At 46.7% G+C, this 20,637-nt stretch overlaps 1 long non-coding RNA gene across 1 annotated transcript; it reads left to right on the forward strand.

Moving 5' to 3' along the window:
* Positions 1 to 1,820: 1,820 nt before the first annotated feature.
* On the forward strand, positions 1,821 to 11,656 carry LOC115834407. The gene is made up of 3 exons (XR_004029286.1): positions 1,821 to 1,896; positions 10,086 to 10,188; positions 10,899 to 11,656. It is a non-coding gene; the product is annotated as an uncharacterized LOC115834407 (long non-coding RNA).
* The last annotated feature ends 8,981 nt before the right edge of the window (positions 11,657 to 20,637 follow it).

Raw genomic sequence — 20,637 nt, forward strand, 5'->3', positions numbered from 1 at the left:
GATCCTCCCACCTCGACTTCCCGAATTGTTGAGATTACAGATATGAGCCACTATGCCAAGTCAGTCAATTTTCAAAATTCAAAATCCTCCCCATGGCTCCTTACACCTGCTTCCAGTCCTCTCCAAAAGCCAGCAAGGCACCCTGAAGAAATACAGAGCGTGCCCTCAAACAGTGCCAGGTGCTCTTCCTGGCTGTACTTCCTCCCTGTCAATTGGATTAGTACCAGTTTATGGAGTTGCTGGGAGGACTGAAATCACATGTGTGGTGGTGTATTGCCTGCTCATTACCTGTTTCTCTAGCTTCTAATTACAGAATCCATATTGTCCTTTACGGATGCATCCTTTACCCACTCCCAAGCCATGTAATATAAGCAACACCAACCCTCAGGGCACCACACACCACACACACACACATCACACGCCACACACACCACACACACACACCAACCACACACACCCCCCCACACACACACACACCACACACACACACACACACAACCACACACACCACACACACACCACACCACACACACCCCACACATACTACCCACACACACCACACACACACACACACACACACACACACACCACACACACCACCACACACCACACCACACCACACACACACCACACCACACACACACCACACCACACACCACCACACACACCACACCACACACACCACACACACACCACACACCACACACACCACACACACACCACACCACATACACCACACACACACACACAACACACACACCACACACACCACACACTACACACACACAACACCCCCCACACACACACACCCACCACACACCACACACACCACACACACACCACACACCACACACACACCACACACCACACACACACACACACACCACCCAACACACCACACACACCACACACACACCACACCACACCCACACACACACACCACACACACACAACACCACACACACCACACCACATACACCACACACACACCACACACACACACCACACACACACCACACACCACACACACACACACACACACCACATACACCACACACACCACACCACACACCACACACCACACACCACACACTACACACCACCACACACCCCCCACACACACCACACACACCACACACCACACACACCACACACACCACACACCCACACACACCACACACACACCACACACCACACCACACCACACACCACACACCACCACACACCACACCACACCACATACACCACACACACACCACACCACATACACCACACACAACACCACACACACCACACACACACCACACACCACAACCACACACTACACACACCACACACACAACACACACACACACCACACACCACACACACACACACACACCACACACCACCACACACACACCACACACACCACACAACACCACCACCACACACTACACACACCACACAACACACACACACCCCACACACACCACACACCACACACACACATCCCACACACTCCACGCACACACCACACCCACGCACACACCACACACCACACACACACACATCCCACACACTCCACACACACACCATATACTCTCACACCACACACCACACCCCACACACACACACACACCACACACACAGAAAGAGATCCTTTAAGAGCTGTTTTTTTCTGACCCAGAACCGTATTTCATTCTCCAACTCTGCAGACACAGAAAAGGCATTATTGCAGTAAAAAGCCTCCCCACATATTATATTGTTAATACTTACCTACTTTGTCCTTTCTAGGTTTTTACAGCCTTAACTTCATTCAAAGCAGGCGCTGTGTGAGCAATGCAGAGGTTCTTTGCCTGAGGAGGGATGAGGAGCTCGGAGAGCTTCAGCAACTTGCTCAAGATTGCGCAGCAGGTAAATGCCAAGTTGGGACCAAGGATCAAGACTACTGACTTCCAGTTCAGTGGGAGTCTCCTACAAACCATGTCCAGGATCAAAGTGGATGCTGAAGGGCAGAGATTTTGTTTACCCTCTTCCCTTCAATTACTGAGTCCCTAAACTCCCTCTTTAACAAGGAAGTAACAGTGACCTAGTATATTTGAACTTGAGCAAGGCAGTGGACAAGCAGGTGCATGATATTCCCATGGTCAAGCATGATGGAAAATTATGAGATGGACTCAAGGGCCGAGAGTAGAAGATTGGCACCAAACAATTTTGGTGAATCGGTTTCACATAGAAGGATGCTTGCCCCATGATTTTTTATTACTAAATTTAATGACTTGAGCCTCTCTCCCACCTCTTCTTATTTTAATTATTATTATTTATTTATTAGAGATGAGAGGCTTACTATGTTGCCCAGGTTCGTCTTGAACTCCTGGCCTCAAGCAGTCCTCCCACCTCAGCCTCCCACCACAGCCTCCTGAGTTAGTGGGATTACAGGCTTGACCCACCACATCTGGCCCACCTTTTCTGAAAACGACTCTCTTCCCTAGTTGAGACTCTCCCTCTTAGGATGTCTAGGATAGTTACTTAGTCCAAAGGGGCACGCTAGTTCCCATATCTCGAATGACAAAAACCTGGGAAGCCTCATCATTAGGTGCCCTGCAGTTTCTGGCACTGCCACATGAGGGCACTGTTGAAAAGAAGCTACTCTGTTGCCTAGAGGCAGTCCCCTGCGACCACGTCTGCAGGAGCCTGGAAGCTAACACCTGCAGGCCCAGGCCCAGGTGCAGTCTATACCCCACTATAGAAACCCGCTTTATTGATCCAGGCATGCTTCGTTTGGCTGGTTCTCCATTTGTTACTCCGGGGGCTTTGGGATAGGGAAAAGACATGTCCCACATAGCTATGGTCACTCCATTACACACTGAACATCTAGTGTTACAGCTCTTTATTATTTATATACACGCTCAAATACAATTGTTTACACATTTACCAACAGTGTGCTAGGGTAGCCAGGTTGGGACCAGTTTCCAGGCTCAGTTACAAACTCTTCCTAGAAGCAGCAGCCTCCCAAGCTCTTGCTCTTTCTAGGCTGCACTAGTGGGCAGTTCTTGGTTTAGGGCTGTAGAGCACTGTTCCTCCTCCAGTAAACACCCCAGTTCCATTAAGGGAAAGTGTCTTCTCTCCCCACTGCCTTGGGAAAGGGATCATTCTTGGCTCCTGCCTCCCACCGCTAACCTCCTCCAGTTGAAGGCAAAGGAGTCAGATCCTTCCTCTCCTCACCTCCTGGGCAAATCAGTGGGAAATGCTTTATTTAAAATGCTATTTCCAAGGACTTTGACTCTGCAAGGAGAGGGGAATGGGTTTCTGGCCATTGTCTTTGTAGCAATAGCAGTTGTGGAGGGGCCGTTTACAGCATCCTGACCTATGTCCCTGTTCAAGGCAGTGACTGCTTTTCCTGCTTCCTGCTTCCTGCTTCTTGGCTCTTCAGAGTTTCCTTAATTTCTGCTAACCTGCGTCTGCTCTTCTAGTCTTTCATCAATTTTGTAAATTTCCACTGGTCTTCAAACAAAAACAACACCCCATCTCTTTAGTTTCTGGTGCTTGCAGAACCCTGTCTGACAAACCCTAGAGAATCAGAGGTCTCTTCCTTTCTCACCTTTAAGATGTACCTTTTGGGCTGGCCATGGTGGCTCATGCTTGTAATCCCAGCACTTTGGGAGGCCGAGGCAGGCAGATTACTTGAGGTCAGGAGTTCAAGACCAGCCTGGCCAACATGGTGAAACCCATCTCTACTAAAAATATAAAAATTAGCTGGGCGTGGTGACACGCTTGTAATCCCAGCTACTCAGGAGGCTGAGGCAGGAGAATTGCTTGAACCCGGGAGGTGGAGGTTGCAGTGAGTGGAGATTGTGCCACTGCACTCGAGCCTGGGTGACAGAGTGAGAGACTCTGTCTCAAAAAACAAAAAACGATGTGCCCCAATTATTCTTCAGGAGGATAGTTTGGGTCCCTCGCCCAAGGCAAATCTACACACACACACCACACACACACACACACACACACACAGAGAGAGAGAGAGAGAATATGCAAAACTCCAAAATGTTAGCAGTGTTAGCCAGGGTGCTGAGATTATTGGAGGGTTTCATTTTCCCTTTTTGTTCATCTGTGTCCCTTGAAATTTTTTTTTGCCATGTCTATACATTCCGTTTATGATTAAGAGTAACAACATTTATGAGTGTGTTTCTTTAATTGTAATTAGAGAAACTGAGGCATTGAGAAAAGGTCAATAAGACCCTTTTTCATGCTAAAGAAGTGAGCTCCTGTCCCTGCAGGGACTGTCCTTGAGAAGGAGACTTGACTGGTATTCTGGCACTGCCTCTGCTGTTATCACCCTTCTGGTATGGGTGTATTTATTGACAGAGCCAGGGCTGATATCACAGTTGGCTCTGTTGTATGCAAGACTCCAGGCAAGTCCTTGCCTCTCTTGGGCCCTGGGTCTTCCCATATAAACAAGGAGGGGATGGGACTAAGTGACCTTTCAGAGTTCTGCTGCTCAGTTCTGGGGACTTGTTGAAGGTCATTGCCCGATGGAAGCAGCATCCAGGGGAGAAGCTGGAATCACACTCTCTGGGTGAAAAGGCGCTGGAGATGTACCACATTGTCAGTGCTCTCTGAGCTGCATATGAGAAAAATCCACCTCAAACTGGCTTAAGTAAAAAAGGAATTTATTGGCTCATGCACCTGAAAAATTTAGATCTAGACTCAGGCTTGGCTGGATCCTGGGAATAAGAGGCTGTCATCAAAACTCGGTCTCTCTTAGTCTCTTCTGTTTTCCTTTGCCTGTTTTGCCTTCAGGCAGGCTCTTCCTAGACAAATGCAGCGTGGCCACCAGCAGTGTCAGGTTCACACCTTGCCAAATTAACACCTCTTCCCAAGGGCTCCAGCAGAAGTCCCAGCCTTGACTCTCACTGGACTATATGAAGTGACATGCCCATCGCTGACCGGATCACTAAGTGGAGCCGGGGTATAGATTCTATTGATTGGCCAGACCTAGCCCATGTGCCTGCCTCTGAAGTTAAGAGGTGGATGAGTGTCACTTACATGTTTTGGTCTAAGGGTTGAGGAGGGGCAGTTCTCCAAAGGCACATCAGGAGCTGCTACCAGCTGGGGACAGGATGTTGGGAAGGAAACAGCCCACAGAGGTCCACTCAGGTTCATGTCCATCTGTGTCAGTGAAGTGTGCTCCCCAGATTGGCAGCAGCCTCATCACTATCACCATGTGGGAGCTTGTTAGAAATGCAAATGCACAGATCAAGCCCTACAGGCAATTCTGATGCATGCTAAAGTTTGAAAAACACTAGGGGAAACCAGTGGATCTTGCCCCTGCTTCCATCAGAATCACCTGGGTTGAGAGTGGGCCCCACTCTCTCAACGAATTTTATCAGGAAAAGGAAGGGGACCAGATCCAGTCATTAGCATTTTGTTTGTTTGTTTGTTTTTGTTTTTGTTTTTTTGAGACAAAGTCTCACTCTATTGCCCAGGCTGGAGTACAGTGGTGCAATCTTAGCTCAAACTCCTGGGCTCAAGCTATCCTTCCACCTCCTGAGCAGCTGGGACCACAGGTGCATGCCACCATGCCAGGCTAATTTTTTTAATTTTTATTTTTGTAGACTACCTGGGCTAGTCTCAAACTCCTGCTTCAAGCAATCCTCCTGCCCTGGCCTCCTAAGGCATTGGGATTACAGGCGTGAGCCAACACGCTGACCTGATGCTTTTAAAAATGTTGCCCCAAGTGATTCTAATGGAAGCCCAATTTGAAAAAAACAACTGAGCTCAACCAAACTCTTGTTCTCAACTATTTCTAACTTATGAAGTGGCGATAAACAAGGAAGTGGATGGTCCCTCTGCTGAGAATGACGGTTTATTAAAGGAACGACTTGGAAGATAGCAACTCAAGCCAAGGCAAATGAAGAGACAAAGCCAGGGACATCTAATCCACTGAACTCTGTGGAATTTGAACCTGGAATTTCCTACCTTATGGCAAATCAGTCTTTATACCCACACAGCTGATTCAGCCAAGAGGAGAAGAACTAGAGGAAAAAAATAATAGCCACAACTGAGTGCTTACTACAAGTATATATCAGACAATGTGTTTATCTTATTTAAACCCACATGACCCTGCGAGGTAGGTAATCTTAAATAGGAATATAATCCTGTGAAGTAGGTAATATTAAATATCAAAGAGGAAGATACCGAGGATCAGAGGGTACATTAACTAGACGCTGGTGGCTGAGCTAGGATTTGAATCCTGGGCTGTTTTGAAAACCTTTATTCCTGCTCTGTGTTGGCTTCTGGGAAAAGGCATGCTCTCTAGTTAGGAGTAGAGGGGGCTTGCGGAGGAGTTTAGAGGTGACTCCTCTGATTCCACACATTTTTTTGTTTGTTTGTGTTTGAGACGGAGTCTCGCTCTGTCGCCCAGGCTGGAGTGCAGTGGTGCAATCTTGGCTCACTGCAAGCTCCGCCTCCTGGGTTCACACCATTCTCCTGCCTCAGCCTCCCGAGTAGCTGGGACTACAGGCGCCCGCCACCATGCCCGGCTAATTTTTTGTATTTTTAGTAGAGACAGGGTTTCACTGTATTAGCCAGGATGGTCTCGATCTCCTGACCTCGTGATCCACCCACCTTGGCCTCCCTAAGTGCTGAGATTACAGGTGTGAGCCACCGTGTCCAGCCCCTACACGTTTTGAAGAAAGAGCACTAGCCTGAGATCAGAACCTGGGCTGCACTCACAGCCCCACTCCTACTTAGCTACATGACCTGGAACAGGTCATTTCTCTAGCTGGGGCCTTTCTAGCTGGGGTCTCAGTCTTCCTTTCCGTACAATGGAAGGGCTTTAATTGGCCCCTAAGGTCTTTTTCATTTCTGGATCATCCATCTGGGTAATGTTATCAGGAAGTTTCCAGCAGTTCTGCTTTCTGGGATCCCAGGACCTAATTTGAAATACTCCCATGGTCCATCCTGACCAGGTGTCATAGTCAGTCTGCTGATTACTAAAGAATTACTCCTTAGACCAGTCGAGGGGTCCTAATTTTTTTTTTCAAGGCTTAGAAGACAATACAGCTCAGACAGAAGGTCTAACAGTTGCAATTAAATCTTGGAGGACTAAAAAGACACTGCAGAATTTTGTAGAGTCTCAGACCATATTTTCATCAGATAGGATGCAAAATCACAGTGCCCCGACTCCATCAACATTGATCAGTGCCTACTACATTCAGTTTTGTGCTGGGTACCATGGAAGACACAGAAGTGAAGGGGCAACACCCTAGTGCCAAGGAGGAGTGCCATGGGTGGGGACATGGCCCCGTACTCAGCCTCAGGTTGATCAGGGAAATGCAAATTAAGACAAAATGCTTTTTGCCACCAATGAAAGGGTTAATATCCAGGGCTGGCATAGATGTGGTGAAATGAGCCCTTTCATACACTACTGGTAGAGTGTAAACTGGCACAGCTTTTTCAGAGGATAGATTATAAACTCCCCCAAAATTTTTAAGTACATAACTCTTTAATCCAGCAATTCCACTTCTAAGACTATCTTCAAGAAACGCTTTCTATGCACAAGGAAGCAAAATAAGAATGTTCATTGGTGTGTTGTGTGTTGTATGTATTTTTTTGGAGATAGCCAAGATAGCATTCATTAGGGAATGGCTAAACTGGGCTATATTCATGCTCTGGCACTTTGCAGCATTTAACAAGCACAAAGAAGATCCCCATATAATGACACAAACAAATTTCCAAGATATATACTTTTTAAAAAGCAACTCTCAGAATATATTTGGTTAGGTCGGGCATGGTGACTCACACCTGTAATCCTAGCACTTTGGGAGGCCGAGGCGGGTGGATTGCCTGAGCTCAGGAGTTTGAGACCAGCCTGGGCAACATGGTGAAACCCCGTCTCTACTAAAAGAAATACAAAAAATTAGCCAGGCCTGGTGGTGTGCGCCTGTAATCCCAGCTACTCAGGAGGCTGAGGCATAAGAATCACATGAACCTGGGAGGCGGAGGTTGCAGTGAGCCAAGGATCACGTCACTGTACTCCAACCTGGGCGACAGAGTGAGACTCCGTCTAAAAAACAAAAACAAACAAACAAAAAAACCTGGTGCAGTGGCTCATGCCTGTAACCCCAGAATTTTGGGAGGCCAAGGTGGGCAGATCACCTGAGGTTGGGAGTTCAAGACCAGCCTGACCAACACGAAGAAACCCCGTGTCTACTAAAAATACAAAATTACCCAGGCGTGTGGTGCATGCCTGTAACCCCAGCTACTTGGGAGGCTGAGGCAGGAGAATTGCTTGAACCCGGGAGGTGGAGGTTGCGGTGAGCCGAGATCGTGCTATTGCACTCCAGCCTAGGCAACAAGAGCAAAACTCCACCTCAAAAAAAGAAAAAAAAAAAAAAAGAATATATTTGGTTAAACACACACACACACCCCTACCCACCCACCCCCGCCACATCCTCCCCCATACCACTATGAGATACTGCTTCATACCTATTGGAATAGGTATCATAATAATTTTTTTTAAAAAGAGGCCAGGCTCAGTGGCTCACACCTGTAATCCCAACAGTTTGGGAGGCCAAGGTGGGAGGATCACTTGAGCTCAGGAGGTTGAGACCAGCCTGGGCAACATAAGGAAACCCTGTCTCTACAAATAATTTTTAAAAATTAGCCAGGTGTGGTGGCACACACCTGTAGTTCCAGTTACTAGGGAGGCTGAAGCGGGAGGATATCTTGAGCCTGGGCGATCAAGGCTGCAGTGAGCTATGATCAACCTCTGCATTCCAGCCTGGGTGACAGAGCAAGACTCTGTCTAAGAAAACCAAAACAAAACATAAAGACAAATGTTGGTGAGGATGTGGGGAAATTGGAACCCTCATATACTGCAAATGGGAATGTAAAATGGTGCAGCCACTTGCAAAATAGTCTGACAGTTCCTCAAATGGTTAAACATAGAATGGCCATGTGATCCAGCAATTCCACTCCTAGGTATGTAACCAACAGAAATAAAAACATGTTTTCATACAAAAATTCATACATGAATGTTCATAGCAGCATTATTATAATAACCCAAGAACTGGTGAATGGATAAATAAAATACTGTATAGCCATCCAATGGAATATTATTCTGCAATCAAAAGGAATGAAGTACTGATGCATGCTACAACGTGGACAAGTCTTAACAAGTTCATGCAAAATCAACAAAGCCATTCACAAATACCACGTATTGTATGATTCCATTTACATGAATGTCCAAAATAAGCAAATCCATAGAGACAGAAAATAGTGGTTGCCTTGAGCTGGAAGGGGTGGACGGGACTGAAAGATGAGAGCTAAGGGGTGTGGAATCTCTTTCCGGAGTAATTAAAATGTTTTAAAATTTATTGTGAAATTGGTTGTACAACTCTCTAAATATACTAAAAACCATTGAAATATACACTTAAAAGGGGTGAATTAGGTGGTACATTAACTATATCTCAATAAAGTCTTATAAAAACATATACGAATACGTACAATGTTTTCAATGAAATATTGTTTTTAAGTAGCTGAAGGAAATAGCCTAATACCCATAAGGAAATGACTGGCTAAGGAAATTATGGCAAAATATACTACTATGGAATACAATGTAATGTTATGCCAAAGGCAAAAACGACGACCTTTTTATGAACTCATGTGGCATGATCTCTAAGATACATTGCAAAGTGAGAAAAGCACTTTAGCATAGCATGTTCCCCTCATGGAAAAAAGAGGGGAAAGAACGTCCATCCCTACTTGATTTTCATATGCACAGACCAGGGGTCGGCAAGCTGCAGTTCACATGTCAAATCCAGTCTGCCACCTGTCTTGGTACAGCAGGGAGCTAAGAATGGTGCTTAGATTTTTAAGTAGTTGAAAAACTAAAGAAGAAGAATATTTCCTGACACTTGAAAATGATATGACATTCAAATTTCTCTGTCTATAAATAAAGTTTTATTGGCATACAGTCATGTTCCTTCATTTATATATTGTCTATGGCTGCCTTTGCAATACAATGGCAGAGTTAAGCAGTTGGGGCAGAGACCATAAGCCTGCAAAGCCTGAAGTATTTACGATCTGGCCCTTTACAGACAAAGTTTGCTGACTCCTGGCCTAGCCTAGCTGGAAGGAAACACTGGAAACTGGTGACCTGGCTGGCTGCTCTGGGAGAGGAAGGGACAGCTGAGGGATGAGGTAAGAGGGAGGCTTCTCACTGGGTACCCTTTCAGACCTGTTCAAAAGATATCAGCAAAACTAAAGCTATATATTCCTGCATGTGAACATATTAGGATGTATACATGTAGAAAAATATTTCAACAGCTATCCATCAAATGGATAACAGGTTACTTACTTTGAGGGAGGGGCCTGGCTGGGGAGAGGGGAGTTAAGTGGCTTCAGTAGTAAATATATGATTGGAATAGTTTACAAGGAGAATCACTTAATGTATGACTTAATGCAATAAAAATGCAATAAAAATAAAGAGTGCATTCATAAAACATGGCCCTCGTTGCACTTTCCTGAGTTGTGTGTTCCATGAGGTTCCATGAGGTAGGCTCTTCCTGGAGAGCCACGGTAGCTCCCGGCATGGAGCATGGCCCTCTGTAGGCCCTAAGCTGGTTGAATGAGTGCGAGGGCTGGGAGATGTGTGTGTCAAGAGTGAGGGAGTGAGGGAGTGCGCTCACAGGAATGCACAGTTCAGAGTGGGCTGGGGTGCAGTGGGATGGCCTGGGGTGAAGGGAGGGCCAGAGTGGCAGAGCAGGGACATAGTCCCTAATGCCTCCTAGCCCAGGGCCATCAGCTCCCCAGGGTCGGCAGCCACTGTGGTTGAGGAGTCGTAGTCTTTTAGCCTGTCCTCATTCCCCTACCCTCATAAAGTCTCTGATTTTCTTTTTCTCCTTTTACAGCCTCTCTTGAAGGACATTAGGGGAATCTAGCTAGGGGCTTGTGCAGCACCACCTGTGCCTGCTACTCCCTAGAACTGCCTTTTCAGCAAGCACCATCTGGGGTGTCACTGCTCTCTGTGGGGGAGGCGACTCCTGCCTGCTACCCAGTGCTGGAAGACTCCCCTTCCCAAGGACCAAGCCTGTGGGGGCTGCAGCAGAACTGAACACGGATGTTCAGGCGCCCAAGAACAGCCTGGCTCCAGGTACCAATGGCAAGAGGGTGTCTCACACATGGGCAAATTGAGGACGCCTCAGTTTTGTTTGGCTTGTCCTCCATCTCTTCTCCCAGAAACAGGGCCCTTATTTTTATTTAGGGAACTCTTTATGCTCACTCCATGTAATTTGGGTGGGGCTGAACCAACCCTGGATACAAGATTGAACACAAGAAACGGACCTGGCCAATCAGAAAATTCCATTTTTCTGGTCACAGTGATTGGTTCAGAGATGGGCATGTGGCCCAAAGTTAAGCCAATGAACGTCAGCCTCAAGATTTTTGCTGGTGCTATCAGGAGAGAGGTGCTGTCTCTGGGCTGGGCTTGTTACCTGCAGAACTACACTTAGAGCTGCTGGTTGACTTTTGTCAATACATAGAGCAAGCCAGCCTGAGAACAAAGCTAAGATGGGTAGAAGTAGAGCCGAGAATTGGAGACTGGTTCCTGATGGCAGTGTTTGCACCAGATTCATATCTACCTTTGGCCTTTTCAATTAAATAAACTCAAAATTCCCTCTTTTGCTTTGGCTGGTTTGTGTCGATGAGAGTCATTGAAAAGCAGTGTTAGCAGAGGGAAGCTTCCTGTCAGATTCTCTGAGCATCTCATGAAGATTTCATTTCCACCCACTCTGCTGTGCACTTACAACCCTCTGCTCCCAGCTGTCCAGGGGCAGTCTGCCTCTCTGGCTTGCTAGCTCTCAACACCTCTCTGAGTGAGATATCCGACCCCCTAGGTCTTCTCTCCTCCCCTTGGCAAACCACTCCTCTAAATTCCAGCCCCTGAGGATCCAGGCCCATGGCCTGGTGTTAACTCCCATTCTCTTTATGACTGTAATATGTCCCAGACACAACTGTTGATGTTCTTTAAGCTTTGATGAGTACTTCCTATTTGCCAGACTCTGTGCCAGCCTCATTACACGTATAATCTCATCGAATCTTCTCAATAATACTGTTGGGTAGGTTTTATGATTATTATTCCCATTTTTAAGAATAGAAACCAATGGCTTAGGGAGATGAAGTAACTGGCCTGAGACCAAACAGCTGAGTCACACACAGTGGGAGGCAGGGCTAGACAGAGTTGTAGGAGGGAACTGACCCCAGGGCCTGTGCCCCAACCACTGCACCAGTGCTTCTAACCCGAGCGAGCCCCAGGATCACCAGGGCACAGGAGTCCATTCCAGGGACCCACATCCTCTGAGTGAGGATGGGAAGGTCTGGGAAGCTGCTTTGTTAAATGCCCCAGGGGATACTGAAGCATGAGGTCCCCAGGACCTTACACTGACAGCAGCCACTGTCTCCCCCATTAAGGACTTTGGCACTAGAAAGGAGTTTGGCATTGCCAGATCTATTATTGCAAGAGACGAAGCTCTGCCCTAGCTTAGAAATGATGACAACGCTAGACAAACTTCTTTGCTGACACAGGGAAAGGAGAGATCAAGGGCATGTGGATAAGCAGCTCATGCCTGGGAATAAAACAAAAAATTAAAGAATAACATCATTCCACTCTTCAGGGGGTGGGTTGTGAGGGTCTGGACTCTAAGAGGTAAGAAGTGTAAGCCAGGGCCCGGGAGAAATTCAAATTCTATAGGCTTTCTTCATTTGTCCCTGAAAAGAAATGGCTCTCACAGCCCCATGAATGAAGTTCGAAGTTATTATTATTATTTTTTTAGACGGAGTCTCACTCTGTCACCCAGGCTGGAGTGCAATGGTGCAATCTCAGCTCACTGCACCCTCCACCTCCCAGGTTCAAGCAATTCTCCTGCCTCATCCTCCCAACTAGCTGGGACTACAGGCACCTGTCACCACACCTAACTTTTTTTTTGTATTTTTAGTAGAGACAGGGTTTCACCATGTTGACCAGGCTGGTCTAAAATTCCTGACCTCAGGTGATCCGCCTGCCTCAGCCTCCCAACGTGCTGGGATTACAGGCGTGAGCCGCCGCGCCCTGCCAAGTTCAAAGTTCTTAACAAAGCTTTGCACCCAACATGAGCTGGTTGTGCTCTCTTGACACCCAGCTTTTAGGCATACCTCACCTCTCTGCCTGAAATGCTGTCTCTTTCCTTCCCCTCCTTTGCTTAACAAACTTCTGCTTATCCTTAAGATCCCAGCATTAATGGCCCTTCCTCTGGGAAGCCTCCTCCAATCACCAAATCTAGATTAGGTGTCATTCCTCAGGGCTCCCTTATCTCCCTTAAAATGTCTTGATTGTACCCCTCATATTGTATTTTATGTGTTTAATTCACCCTGCTATACTGTGAGGTTCCTGAAGGAAGGACCATGTCTATCGTGTTGTCTATTATATTCTCAGCACCAGACGCATTATAACAATGAGTAAATGAAAGCTTAATGAAACCAGAACAGAAAGCCCTAGGCAGTTACATGCAGTAATCATATTGACCACTAGATGGCACACGACTATGATGTCCCAATTGGGATGGCTGGGAGAGGGGCGTGAAATTGATCAGCAGGTTGATGGAGGGAGGCCGGGGGGCCTCTGATCTTCTCCAGACTGACAGCTGGAGACCTTCGTGATCCTGAAATTTGTATGTATGGAAGTCTTTGTTCAGGTAATTTCCTAACTCTAGAACCCCATTTCCATTAAGGGTTACTTCTTCATGCTACACATTAAACGCCTTTTGATGTCTCTGAAGTCTCTTCTCTCGCTTACCAAAGAGGTGTTTTCTGTTACTGGTGTTGCTGTTGATTGCTTGAAATGGTTTTATAGATTGCTTTTTCTTATTACTCTTTAGGAATTAGGTGGAGTCTGTCACTTTTAGGATCTGAGCCACCACTGAGTCCAATCTTCCACTCTTCAGTTGATCTGAAACTTCTGTTTTTTGGCTTAAGAACTAACACACGCTTAGACTTGTCTTCCTCTTCCCTTTTATCACCAACACAAGTTGGCTTATTTTTCAAGGAGCGTATCTTATAGAAAGCCATTTTTTTTTAAAAATATATCCCTGGAGAAGTCAGGATAGGTGACAAGTGTTGACCTGTACCTGCTGGGCAGCAGGCTAGGCTTATGGACTGGTGTTAGTCTTCCCAGCATACCAGCTTCCCAGGGCCATGATTTACATCTGGACCCAGCACAATGACTAATATATACCATGAACATGCTGGTTTGCTCACAAATAATTGAAACCAAACATTTAAATTGAACAATGCCAAGAATCTAAGGTAGCAAGCTGATGGCTAGCTAGTTTCCTAGAAGCCCCAACAGTCCCACACTATTATTATAATAATGATATCATTTGGAGAATTATTTTTCTGTGGAAGGTAATGAAAACCTCAATTTGGCAGAAATTTAGTAACTTAGAGCCTGTAAGAAGTTAGGAATTAGGTGTTGCCCCAATGGGGTTAATTCTTGATTACCCTACAGATGCTCACGTGGCTAGATTAACCTGTGCCTTTGCTTTCTATCTTTCCAGTGGAGGCAGCAAGCCTGCCAGGGCTGGCCTGAGAAGGGGAATTTGAGCCTCCTCTTTGTACATATATTTGACTTGGCACTGGTTCCAGGCCAGTGTAGCCACCATAAGCAGTTACAAAGGCCTCTGGCAATCTTGCTTTGTCCAGCTCCCCAGCCGATGCCAGTCTTTGCTCATTACACCCTTCATATCTGAACAGTTTGGGAATTATTTAGAAACGGCCTTATTTGTAGTCCTACAATCCAGCCAATATGACAGCCATAAAGATTGCTTTGTCGTTCCTTGAGCTGTTGATTGAAGGGTGTGGAGGGAAACAGAAACTGGATTAGTCAAGGGCTTTGCCCCAAGGTTGCCCAAAGTAGTACACCGGTCGTGGGGGACAGGCTAGCACCCAGGACTCTTGGCAACCCAGATAGTACATTCTCCCTCCTGTGGGCCATTTCCAAGAGCTGTGTGTGTGTGTGTGTATGTGTGTGTGTGTGTGTGTGTGTCTGTGTGTTGGATAGAGGGGGTAGTTATTAGTCATTCAGCCACAGTCCTTCTCTCAACGAGGATGTTGTGGACGGCCACCAAAATGGGTTCAGTACTAAGCTTCGTGACATTAGATTTGGCAGTAATTTCTTGGATGTGACACTAAAGGCTCTGGTAACAAAATAAAAAAAATACATATTGGACTACATGAAAATCTTTAAATTTTGTGCACCAAAAGACACTATCAGCAGATAAGAAGGCAACCCACAGATTAGGAGAAAGTATTTGTAAGTCATATATTTGATAAGGGATTAATATCTAGGGTATATAGAGAACTCCTAAAACTCAACAAGGAAAAAACAAACAGCACAATTTAAAAATGAGCAAAGAAGCCAGGCACAGTGGCTCACACCTGTAATCCCAGAACATTGGGAGATGGAGGTGGGTGGATCACTTGAGGCCAGGAGTTTGAGACCAGCCTGGCCAACATGATGAAACCCCGTCTCTACTAAAAATACAAAAAAAGTAGCTGGGCATGGTGGTGTGTGCCTGTAGTCCCAGCTACTTGGGAGGCTGAGGCAGGAGAATCACTTGAACCTGGGAGGCGGAGGCTGTAGTGAGCTGAGATCATTCAAGTGCACTCCAGCCTGGGTAACAGAGTGAGACTCTGTCTCAAAAAAAAAAAATGTGCAGAGGGTCCAAATAGACATTTCTCCAAAAAAAAAAAGATACACACATAGCCAATAAACACATGAAAAGAAGCTCAACATCACAAATCATTAGGGAAATGCAAATCAAAACCACAACGAGATACATCTCACACCCATTAGTATGGCTACTATAAAACAGAGAAACAAAACCCCCATAAAATAGTGTTGTCAAGGATGTGGAGAAATTGGAACCCCTTGTACACTGTTGACAGGAAAATACAATGGTGCAGCTCCTGTGGAACAATATGGAAGTTCCTCAAAAAGTTAAAAATAAAATTGCCATAGGATCCAGCAGTTCCACTCCTGGGTGTGTACTCAAAAGAGTAGAAAGCAGGCGCTAAGAGACACTTGTACACCCAGGTTTCTAGTAGCAGTATTTGCAATAGCGAAAACATGGAAACAACCCAAGTGCCCACTGATGGATGAATGGATAAGCAACATGTGGCATGCACATACAATGTAATAGTTTTCAGCCTTAAAAAGGAAGGATGTTCTGACGTATGCTGTAATATAGATGAAACTTGAGGACATTATGCTGAGCCAGTCACAAAAAGACAAACACTGGGCCAGGCACGGTGGCTCATGCCTGTAATCCCAGCACTTTGGGAGGCTGAGGAGGGCAGATCATGAGGTCAGGAGTTCAAAACCAGCCTGGCCAACATGGTGAAACCCCATCTCTACTAAAAATACAAAAATTAGCTGGGCGTGGTGGTGCACACCTGTAGTCCCAGCTACTTGGGAGGCTGAGGCAGGAGAATCGCTTGAACCCAGAAGGCAGAATTTGCAGTAAGCCAAGATCGCGCAACTGCACTCCAGCCTGGGTGACAAAGCAAGATTCCATCTTGGGGAAAAAAAAATTAAAAAAAAAAAAAAAAAAAGACAAACACTGTATGATTCCACTTGTGTGAGGTACTCAGAGTGGCCAAAATCCTTGAGCCAGAAAGTAGAATGGGCTAGGCGTGGTGGCTCACGTCTATAACCCCAGCACTTTGGGAGGCTGAGGGGGATGGGTCACTTGAGTCCAGGAGTTGGAGACCAGCCAGGGCAACATAGTGAGACCCCATCTCTACAAAAAATTGAAAAGATTAGCCAGGCATGGTGGAACATGCTTGTAGTCCCAGCTTCTCGGAATTGAGATGGGAGGCTTGCTTGAGCCCAGGAGGTTGAGGCTGCAGTGAGCAGTGATTATGCCACTGCACTCCAGCCTGGGTGACAGAGCAAGACCCTGTCACAAAAGAAAAAAAAAAAGTAGAATGGTGGTTGCCAGGGGCTAGGAGTAGGGGAGAATTAGGAGAGATATATTGTTCACTGGGCACCGAGCTTCAGTTTTATAGGATGGAAAGAGTCAACGGAGATGGTGGTGATGGTTGCACAATATTATGAACGTGTTTCTCACCATCGGACTGTACAGTTAAAAATGGTTATGACTATAGTTTTTATGTTATGTGTATTTTACAAAATAAAAAAAGTTCTAACAAATGGACTCAGTGCTGAGCCCACTGTTGTTGGGTGGTGGGTGGGTAGGTGGTGTTGATGGGATGGAACGAGAAGAAATGATACCCAGTCCCTGGCCTCAGCCTCTGGTCTCATTAGGAACACAGAGTGATAATCAACCAAGAAGACGCTGGTAGGAAGCAAGGCTCCTTGTAATGCCAGTGTTAGCTCAGGTCACACGTCCTCAGAGATTAAATAAAATTAGCTAGTGCCATATCCCTCCTCATGTGGGCGGTCTAATGCCCTCCAAAGGTTTCCGCATGTTCCCAGAGGCCTCTGCCTTTCCCGTGTCCCCAGACCTTGGGTTCCTTCCTTCCATGAGGCTGTTTCAATTCCAGGGTAATGGGAACCGTCTTTCCTTGTTTTCCTCTAAAACTCTCCCTCCAGAGGTTTTGTGTGTAGCCAACTCTGCCAGTGGTTTGGTGTGGTCAATAAGGCAAGCATTGATAATCTAAATCCTGGCCAGCCCTGGGCCTGGAGGTCCTTATGCCACCAAGTCCTCTGGCCACCTCTCTTCACAGACCTCAGCTCTCCATTTGTTTTTGTTTGGTTTTGGTTTCGTTTATAGAGACAGGATTTCACTCAGTCACCCGTGAAGGAGTGCAGTGGAGCAATCACATGATCATAGCTCACTGAAGCCTCAACCTCCTGGGCTCAAAAGATCTTCCCACCTCAACCTCCTGAAGTGCTGGGATTACAGGTGTGGGCCACCATCCCTGGCCCCTACCTCTCCATTTGGATGACTGGGCTCCTGGCCCTTAGAGTCCATGTTCGAGGTCCACCCCCAGGAATGGAGTTTCCCTCAAGGTATCATTCGGAGCAATGGATTTTCCATTCCCATTTCCAAAGAACTCCTTGCACATTCCAAGACTCATTAATGTGATGTGCTAAGGAAGGGCCATCTGCCTTTTGAATTTTGTACCATGTGCAATTATTATTTATTCTCAAAGAGCCAAATACTTTTTTGAAAGAGACTTTCTTCTTAGGATCTCACCTTTTACTGGAAGGAAAAAACAAAAAGAGCTTTGTAATTTTAATCCATTTTATCTCCTTCTCCTATCAGCGTCTCCAAGGAAGGAGATAGTATGGAGATTTGTTTTTCCATCTATTGGAATTATGCCTTCCCTCTTAGAAAGCAGAAGCCATTGCAGTGAGTTTGAGTTTGAAATGACATTATTTTCTGACTTTGCTCCATTTGTTATGTGCACTGTCCCATTCATTCATTCAATAAACTAACAGATGCTATGGGGCTCAGTGGAAGGTAGAGTCTGTGGGCTGGAATGATCTGGGTGGCTTCATGGGAGGGGTGGGAATTGACTTGGAAAACCATGGGAGGGGAAGGGTAGAATTTAGTTCAGTCAAGAAAAAGAGCAGGGCAGGTAGAAAGTAGGAGTATAGACTGATAGGTGCAGGGAATGAATAACCCTCCATTCAATCAACAAGCATTGCTGTGGCTCCACGCAGTCCTGGCCACGTGCTAGGCACTGTGCTAGAGACTGGCAAATGGATACAGGCAGTTCCAATAGAGGGGAGGCATGGGAGAAACACAGGTCATGGGGAGAGAGGTGCTCCCTCAAGGAGATTGAAAGAGGCTGCCAGGAGAGAGTGGCATTTCAGCCGAGACAGGAAGAATGTGTGGGTGATGGTGAGAAGCTATGCTTCAAGCAGAGGGAGCATTGTTTATGAAATTCCCAAGTCGGGGGAGCCTGATGAGGAAATGGAGGAAGTCTGACCTTGAGAGATGCAAGAGCTGGAGGAGTGAAGTGAGGAATAAGGCTGGGAGGGGCAGGTGCAGGGCAGGTGTGTGCAGGGCAGGTGTGTGCAGGGCAGGTGTGTGCAGGGTGTGTGTGTGTGCAGGGCAGGTGTGTGCAGGGCGGGTGTGTGTGGGGCAGGTGTGTGCAGGGTGTGTGTGTGTGCAGGGCAGGTGTGTGCAGGGCGGGTGTGTGCAGGGCGGGTGTGTGTGGGGCAGGTGGGGCCTTGGAGGTCCCAGAAGGAGGAAGCATGTAATCCTGAGGGTAGGAGAGGCTGAGGGGTTTCTTAGCAGCAAAGCTACATAATCAGAACTGGGCTTTCGAAAGGCACCTGGGCTGGGCCTGGAGAATATGCTGAACGGGGAGAAATGGGAAGCAGAGAGCCCATTTGGGAGGGGATTGCAGCGGTGCAGCAGAACCTTGACACCTTACAGGCTGTGGGTTAGAGGAGAGACCTGTGCTAGAACAAGAGTAGGAAGGGATGGAACTTGGGACCTCACAGTGGGGAAGGCAGAGACAAGAGGACTTGCAAAGGGCAGCCTCTGAGACAGGTCAGGGTGGTGACAGGGCTCCTGCTTGGGGGAACCAACTGGATGAAACCTGAGTCGCCAAAGATGAATCCTCTCTTTTCCAAGAAGGAGTGTGGCACCATAGGTTGTCCCAAGGGCGAGACAGGTGCTACTGGTGGGCAGTGTCCAAGACGGGCATGACAGCGTTGACTCACCTGGCAGAAAACTTCATCCCTTTCTCGATCCCCCTTCAGTTCTTCAAGGAGAAAGCCTTGAAGGGGTGCTAGACTCTTCAACACCTCTCTGACATTTACTAACCTCCCTTTTCTATAAAGAGAGAGCAAACCTCAGTCTCAGAGCCTTCAGCAGGCAACAGTGTCTAGCTGGGATTTGATAACACTTCATTGCATGTATTTTTGTGGCTGCCTTCCATTTACGGTCAGTGATATCAAGTTTCCAATTATGGCAGTGATATCGTTTCATTTTTCATAAAGGCATTTTAGCTTAGGGGGAAAATAGGCCACATTTAAAGACATATTAAGTAAATGATGGTACAGGTGGTCTAGAGCTATGGCAAAAAACAGGAGGGGAGGACTCAGATGACAGAAGGTTGGGAAAAACTTGGATAGTAAAAAGAGCACTGGGTTTGGAGTCCTGAAACTGTGTGTAAGCACTTATGTCCTCCTCCTCCCAGTCGTCGTGGGGACTTGTTGACTTCATGGATAGGAAAGGGCTCCAGGAACCCTTGGGCCTCTTGGGACATTCCTTATTGTCAGGATAACGACAGGAGGCAGTCTCCACTCTGATCCTCCCACTGGGTCCTGGGCATGAAGGTGGGAGTTACCAGTGTGGGGTAAGGTTAGAGTCCACTTCATTCTAGTAACTTTTTTGGTTCATCAAAGAAATTAGGCCTGAAAAGCAAATCTCCCCAAAGATAAAATATTCAAGGCTGGGCACGGTGGCTTATGGCTATAATCCCAGCACTTTGGGAGGCCGAGGTGGGTGGATTGCCTGAGGTCAATAGTTCGAGACCAGCCTGACCAGCATGGTGAAACTCCGTCTCTATTAAAAAAACAAATTAGCTGGGTGTGGTGGCACGCGCCTGTAGTCCCCACTACTTGGGAGGCTG

The sequence above is a fragment of the Nomascus leucogenys genome, unplaced genomic scaffold, assembly GCF_006542625.1.
Source record: "Nomascus leucogenys isolate Asia unplaced genomic scaffold, Asia_NLE_v1 001150F_52074_qpd_obj, whole genome shotgun sequence".
NCBI classification, from domain to species: Eukaryota; Metazoa; Chordata; class Mammalia; order Primates; family Hylobatidae; genus Nomascus; species Nomascus leucogenys.